This window comes from Chinchilla lanigera, unplaced genomic scaffold, assembly GCF_000276665.1.
Source record: "Chinchilla lanigera isolate Chin_1 unplaced genomic scaffold, ChiLan1.0 scaffold00047, whole genome shotgun sequence".
In the NCBI taxonomy this organism is placed as follows: Eukaryota; Metazoa; Chordata; class Mammalia; order Rodentia; family Chinchillidae; genus Chinchilla; species Chinchilla lanigera.
The window spans coordinates 7,774,843-7,782,751 of record NW_004955448.1 but is presented as its reverse complement, the minus strand read 5'-3'; positions in this window follow the sequence as shown (position 1 = coordinate 7,782,751).

Here is a 7,909-nt window from a genome sequence, read left to right as displayed (position 1 = left end):
GAAAGAGCTAGCTATGCAAACTGAAGAAAACTGAACTTTTCTTCTTGGGTTAGGAAAAATATCAGGACAGTGTAATGTTTCCAGTCCAGAGTAAAATAAGTAAAAAACAGAGCATTCCCATGTGTTACACGGTGTTAACAGATCGCGTAAAATGAGCACAAAGTAAAAGCCAGAGGATTTGGTAAGATGGAGAGTTTTGGTGATTGTGATCGGTTTCATTGAAATCTTGGTACTGTAATTAAGACCCAAACAGAATGGGTTAAAATGGATGGATTCAGTGAATTTCTGGGAAAAGTCCAGATTTTTAAAAAACACAAGATGATTCTAAAATGGATGTAGAAAAGCAAAAAGCTAAGCATAGCCAAATGACTCTTGAAGAAGAATGGAGGTATTGTTCATACCAGGTATCAAGATATTTAAAATCTAAAAGTTCTGAAACATGACATACGGACAGAGGACATGGTACAGAGGACACAGACACTGCTCATAACAATAAAAATTAGTAACAGTGCAAATATCCAACAACCAGAAAATGGGTTAGCACATTACAGAATATTTTCAAATGTAGCACTTCCAAATATAAAAGAGCAAACTGCTGGTCCATGCAATATGGGAAAATCAAGTTCCACACATAGGATACCAAATTTGTAAAGATAAAAAATAAGAAAACTATACATTATATTGTTTGGGGATACACTGTATTAGTCTCATCTCAGGGCACCCTATGGCGCCTTATCAAAACAAGGGCTGTCTCACCGATAGCTTGCACAGCCTCTAGCTAGGGAATTGAGTAATAAATGTTTTTGAGGAGGACACAGGGAATCAAACTCAGAACCTTATGCTTGCCAGGCAGGCGCTGCTGAGCTAAATCTCCACTGAGCTAAACCTCCAGCCAAGGAATAAACATTTTGTTCTGGGACTTCCTGCAGAATGTCTCAGGAACTACAAACACACACACACACACACACACACACACACACACAAACACACACACACTCAGGTTTGACCCAGAGATGGGATAGAGGAATAGAGTGAGAATTGTGGTTAGTTCCTCTTCTCAGCTGCTGAAGACTTTTCTTCTGTCCGATGGGCCAAGAACTCGCCTTATACCCTATGCCGTATTCCTACTCTGCGGCCACTTTGAATACACTATGGCTTTCCATTTCTGCACTTTTGGCTCTTGAATTTGAATCAAGCTTTATCTGTCTCAAAAAGTCAGAAGACTTGAAAATCAAAAGGCTTTCCCTCAGGCTGTTTTTTCCCCTAAGGACTTAAAAAAAGCTATTTTGAAATTCAAAACTCCAAGCAATGACCTCTTTGTTCTGTGCTATATCAAATACTATGCTTCCCTACCACAACAAACCTCAGAGTCAGCTAATGACTACTGGGGTAAAAAAAATTCTGCACTATTGAAAAGGAAAAATATGAGGGATATATTAAAATATTTCCCTGCTTCCCTATAACATGGAATTCCCTCCTCTTCAAGGCCCATTCCCTCCTCTTCATCAGCCCCACTGCAGGTCTCCATACTTTCCCAATTCATATGCATTCTGGCTATAATTGAGTTCAGTACTCAAATCCCCAAGAGGACGAGCGCGTGAATGGCAACATGGATTTGCAGGTAGTTTCTCTGCCTGAAATGTCCTCTCCTTGAGCCTGTCTTCCCACTTTACAGGACTGAAAATGTATGTGTGCTAGACATTAAGGTATTTTGTGTGAACTCCAAACCCACCTCTATGTACCCTGCTTTGTGCTGCTGGGATTAGGACTGGGATTAGGGTCCAAAGCACCTTTCACTCCTGCCAGCGGGGTTCCTTCGGGTGTCTGTCAATAGGGGGCACTCAAGGAAGACCACAGGCAGGTGAGGACCAGGGACTTCCTGTTTGCAGCTTTCCTGTGAACAGCGCCGAGGAAGGACTCCTCACCACGGTGCAGCAGGGGCTCCCACGGTCTGCTTCCTCAGGTGCTCGCAGGACCAGGCGCATCTCGCCTTCCTGAGAAACGCCGAGCACCCCGGCTGAGGTCCCCCTCTCGAAGGACCAAGCTCCATCTCTGCGCGGGGCGTCTTTAAGACTCTCAGTTCGGATAACCGCACACTCCTCTCTGTCAGTGCCCTGACCTGAGGGCGTAGCAGCTACTTCCTGAAGCTACTAACTCCGTGAAAGAACCGCAGTGTTCCCATGTGCCTTTTCGGGCCTCCAAAATCCTTACATTAAATTTTCGCTGTTGAGGGGCTGGGGATTTAGCTCAGCGGCAAAGCGCCTGCCTGGCAAGCGCAAGGTCGTGAGTTCGGTTCCCGGTACAGGAGAAAAACCAAAACAAACAAACAAAAAATTTTCTCTGTTGAAATCATATTGTGTGTTTTTTTTTTTATTTTCCTGGCCGATATTTGTCCTCGTTTATACTATCTGGGCCACTTTGTTCACTACCTTCCTGCCAAAGCATTTGTTTTTGTGCTTTGGTAGCACCTGGTGGAGAGGGCTCCTTCAAAATGTTTATCACAGTGTATTACAGTCTAATCGTTTCTTAAACCAGGCGTGCTGGGACCCATCTCTAATCCCAGCACTCGGGAGGCTGGGACGGCAGCATCATTGCGAGTTCGATACCAGCCTGGGATACACAGTGAGTTTCAAGGCCCGCCTGAACTTCAAAACAATAAAAATAAAAATCCTCTTCTTTGATGAGTGTCCCACCAAACTGCTTCAGAAGTAGAATTTATATTTCATTTACTTTATAGCACCCGTGACAATCACAGTGACAGTGGGTACACACTAAGTGCTCTTTGAGTCAACAAATGAACAAACAAGTGAATTAGTGAACGCAATCAGTGAATAAATGTAGTGAATAAATTGTGTCATGAACGCAATCAGTGAATAAAGGAAAACAGCACAACATCATTACACACTTACCTTGCGGTAGTTGTGTATTCTATCTTGCTAATGTTTAGGATGGCACCTCTTTATCTGAAGGCTGACAAGGCCATTTCAGTCAGTCCTTTGTGGCTCAGTCTCCCCCTCAGCCCTATCATCCCAGCCATCCTGAAAGGTTTAGTTTTCCTAAACACACGCTAGGCCTTTGTCTCACTATCCTGTCTTCCTGAAATGCTGGTGAATGTTTGGTTTTCTATGACAAGGCAAGCTGTCTGAGGTACTCCTTTATTTCTACTGCGCAGGAGAGTCCCAGAATTCAGTAGCTACATCAAGTACAATTATTTAAAAAGCATTTGTATAGTGGTGCAGTTTCCATAATGATCAGTTTGTATCTTTGCACAATATTTGATGCATGTTATGGGTCATGATTTATCTAACTATTGCTTTATTATTAGATATTAAGATAGTTTCCAATCTTCATTAGTAAAACCCATGTTCTAGAGCAGCTTTTTGCGAATTGCTTGGTTTCTTATAATCTTTTTCTTCAGAGAAGAATACAGTATGAGTTAGTAAAAGAGGAATGTTTATTTTTCTCAATCTGTGGTCAATAATGATTGGCCATAAATGGATCTAAATACTAAGGGACATTATTGGTATCATCACCGTTTTAGAAGACCAGTAACATAATCTGACTAATAATAGTTTGAAGTACTTCCCTAATGACTTGATCCAGTAGATCTAAATGCCTGAGCTTTTGTTGTCTTTAGCGTTTCTTTGAGTACAAGAAGTAGAATACAAACAGGAAGCATTTGACCTTGGGAGTGGGATGAATGTACCAGAAGACGCCCTCCTCCCCCAGCCAGTACACTTCAGTTGGTTAGTTGCCCAGGTAATAGCTCTGGTTACAGTTCCTGTTACTTTTGTTTCTTAGAAACAGCTGGTCACTGTGATGCATATTGTAAGAAACAATCCCCATTTGACAAGCCATTCTGCCTCTGTACTTCCTGTTTGCTTGTCCCATATTAAGCCCTAGACCACCAGAGATCAGGGCCTGACACTGTGGGGAACAACTGAGTCCTAGTCAGTGCCTGTCCAACATGAAATACATCTGCCTCCAAATCTTGGGTGTCATTTTCATTTCTGCTTGCTGTTGCTTGGTTGGGGTTTGGGGAACAGAAATTTTGAGGAATAAAAATGAAAATCAACTTCAAGTATCACTGAATCATACCAAAGTTCTTGTACTCTCTTCATTTGGATGCTTCTGGAAGATAAGAGTAATTTAATACATGAAACAGAAATGCTTATGGAAATCTAAACACATACACCTGTATTGAACTTTATTTTTCTAATTGGTTATCTTTTCATAATTTGAGATATGTTTTCAACTGCATAAGACCCAATATGGACATCATCCTTTCCTAAGGAATTTTCTGACCATTATAATTTCAAATAGGTTTAGAATTTCCAAATTGAAGAAGGAAAAATGATAGAGAAGAGATTAAGACGAGAGTGAGTGATCTGAGCCTAGGATCAACCTGATGTTAAACTTTGAGACAGAAATCTTTTTTTTTTTTTTTGTCGTAGTTACTTTTTTCATTGCTGAGACAAAATACCCAACACCCAAAGTTAAAGGGGAGAAGGTTTATTTAGCTCACAGATTGTAGAGGTTTCAGTCTGTAATCAGCTGGCTCCAAGGCAGGATGGTACACAGCAGAGGGCAACAGTTCATGGCGGCAGGAAACAACAAAAGCAAGCCAGGGAAGCATGAGATAAGCCTCTTTCTGGCTCTTATATAGTACCCAGTCTACTGGGATTAGGATAGTGCCAATACAGTCAGTGGGCTGATCCAGCAATCGCCTAGCCTTCGTCCCAGCCTTGCACTATGAATCACACACTCTAGATTCAGCCATCTCCAAAGAAAACCTATGACGGCATGAGGCTTTGGGAGGACAGATAAACACAAACAATAACATGTGTCCTCATCCATAAATTAGGCAAAATACCCTCAAAGCCTTCTCAAACTCTGAATTTCTATGACTTCAAATGTTTTAGTCCTAAATATACCAGAAACCACACTTAGTTCAAATTTGGCTTTTTTTTCCTCTTTTGGCAGTACTGGGGGTTGAACCCAGGGCCTTTGCACATCCACAGCCCTTTTTTATTTTTTATTTTGAGACAGGGTCTTACCAAGTTGCCCAGTCTGGACTCAATCTTGAGATCTTCCTCCTTAAGCCTTTCAGTATGCTGGGATTACAGCATGCCCCACTATACCCAGCTTCAGATTAGCTTTGGCCTTCCTTGTCTCAAGCCCAAGCAGCATAGCCAAACTTGTCTGCAGGTAGAGGTCATCTTGCATTCCTTTTTCCAGTTGAAAAAAATAATAACCCAAAGAATGTAATAGCTAGCGCTCCTCACAGAGTCTTGCTCTATTTCATTCATTGTGAATTGTGTATGTTCTCCTTCCTCCAAATTTATGTGGAATCTGACCTCGACTTATTTTGCACTCTGGTTACACAGTCCTAAAATAAATTTCTCACAACCTGCAAAAGACAACTTTGCCCAATCTCGCAAATCCACAGCACCTCTTTCGGACAGGGAAAGGAATGCCTCTGCCTCCTTGCAACTTACCGAGGCTGTGTTTAATTATATATTGTTGTTGTTTAACCTAGAGTTAAAGAATATTCAGCTCAATGTGGAGAAGTCACTCTGGGCTGTACCACACGCCTTGGGCTCAGTTTGCAGATAATAAAAGCACCACTGTCTGAGCCTTCAGGTTTACCCACAATTTATCAGAAGAAAAGGCATTCATACAGCTCCATGTTTCATTTTCTTTCAGCCAGCCAGTTCCTCCAATTTCCTCTCTAAAAGAACATGCAGCTGTTTATAAAATGCCTCTATTTAGAAATTCTCCTTAGGAGGCAAAAGGAAATCTCGAGCTTCTATCTTGTTTTGGCATTCTGCATCTTTGCTTTCAGACAACGTTTTGTGAGTAATGGTGAGAATAAATAATATATCACTGTCTGAAAGGGGAAAGAGAAGAAGCAGAACCGGTGCTGCCACCCTTACCAGAGGGAGCCGAGTCCTCAGCGGGGACCTCTGCTGAGGAACGGCGGTGTTCAAAGACAAGCAGCCCTCTTTTCTGCCAGCTCCCTGGCTGGAAGCCAGGACTGCCAGGGTCCACTTTAACTGGGAGGAATTGTTTTGCAGGGGAGATGGAGGTCACTCATCAGGGCGGCCCATATTTGGCCATCTCAGCACTTCAGAAGTGGTGTTAGACATTCAGAGTGATGAAAATCAAACAGAAATGTTTAGGAAGGGCAGATGGTCGGTATTAGGAAAACAGATTTTGCCTGTACTATTCTTCTTCGGGTGAATTAAAGTGGAGAATGTCTCACAATATACAACTGATATGATAAACGATCCAGTAAGTCACGACACAATGCCATGTATACTTTAATATAATGCAGAATTTGTCATTTAATTAGGATGCTGTTTAAAATGAGTACAGTGTTCTTTTGTCATATTTATAGCCTTAGGTTACTTAAAGACAATGTACACTTCTTTGTACTCGTGTTCAGCCAATCATGCACAAACATTGATGAAACCCTACTATGTGCTCGTCTGATTCTGATTCAGAAGCCTAATTCAGGCCCCACTTGCTACATTATTTTTTTAATGCAAAAATTAAAACTAAAATTTTATACTTTCAGCTCATTTCCTGAATCAGTGATGTATTATTCTGTGTGCTGTCAGGAGACAGAAAATGGCCCAGGTAACATCTACTACTCTTTCAGTAAAAGATTCTTACCTCTGGCCACACAGTCCTGAGTGGGAGAGAAAAGTTCTCTGCTCACACGCAACAGTCGTCCTACCAGGGGAAGAGGACAATAAGCAGGAAGCTAAGTAATAGAACAAAATAATTCTCGATAATCCTAGGTGTCAGGAAGGAACTAACACAGGATGTTGTGACAGAGACGGACTGACTGGCAAGGTGAGGGAGAACTAGGGTTAGCCCTAGGGTGAAACGGCCACAGGGGAGGCAACGTCTCAGCTTAGACCTGAGTAAGGAGAAAGGTCCCAGGCAAGGGCAGTGTGAGGGCAGAACCTAAGAAGCCACAAAGGAAACTCCAGGAGGGTATGCCTCGTGTGTTGAAGGAATAGGAAAGAAGATACTGACTGTAATGGAGGGACTGAAAGTTAGAAGAGAGGTAAGAAGGAGCTCGAAGGGGTGGCTGGCTACGTGTGCGAGTCCTGCAGACCATGATAAAATAAAACTGGACAATACTGAATGGTTTAAAATAAGAGGCCAACAGTATTTATGCTTTACATTTATCATCTGGCTGCTTTACAGGTGACAGTTGGAAGTAAAGGCGGTTTGGAGTAGCTGAGGCAAGGATTGGTGGTCCAACACTGGTACCAACATGACGCAAAATGGGCAGATTGATAACATGTTGGAAGCAGAGCCTCCAAATTTGCTGAAAAATTAGATACAGGAGCGAGAAAAATGTAGGAAACTGGGAATACATTTAGTTTTTGACCATGGAGTAGGTGGTGGTACCATTTCTTGAGATGCAGGATTGTATCGGAGTGGAGGAATAGAATAGGTTTGAGATGAAGGTAGGAATCAAGAACGCCTCTTTCAGCCTGTGCATGTCTCTGGTCCCAGCACTCTGGCAGAGGTAAGGCAGGAGGATTGAAAGTTCAAGCCCAGCCTGCGTAACTTAGTGAGACCCTGTCTCAAAACAAAAAATTTGAAAAGGGCTAAGTATATAACTCAGTATGAAGGCCCTGAGTTTAATCCCCAGTGCAAGAAAGAAAAAGGAGAAGGAGAAGAAGAAAAAGAAAAGAATGTTTTTCGGTAGCTCTATTATATGCACAACTTCTGCTGGATATTGAGCCCAAGAAATAAAAGTGAGAGTGGTTGGTATGTAAGAGACATGTGAAGTTATGCCTTCAAAACTCCATAGGCATTAGGGTCGTGCTCTAAGTGGAGACCAAATCCCAGGCATGAACCACAGGGCAGAAGGAAGCAAACATGA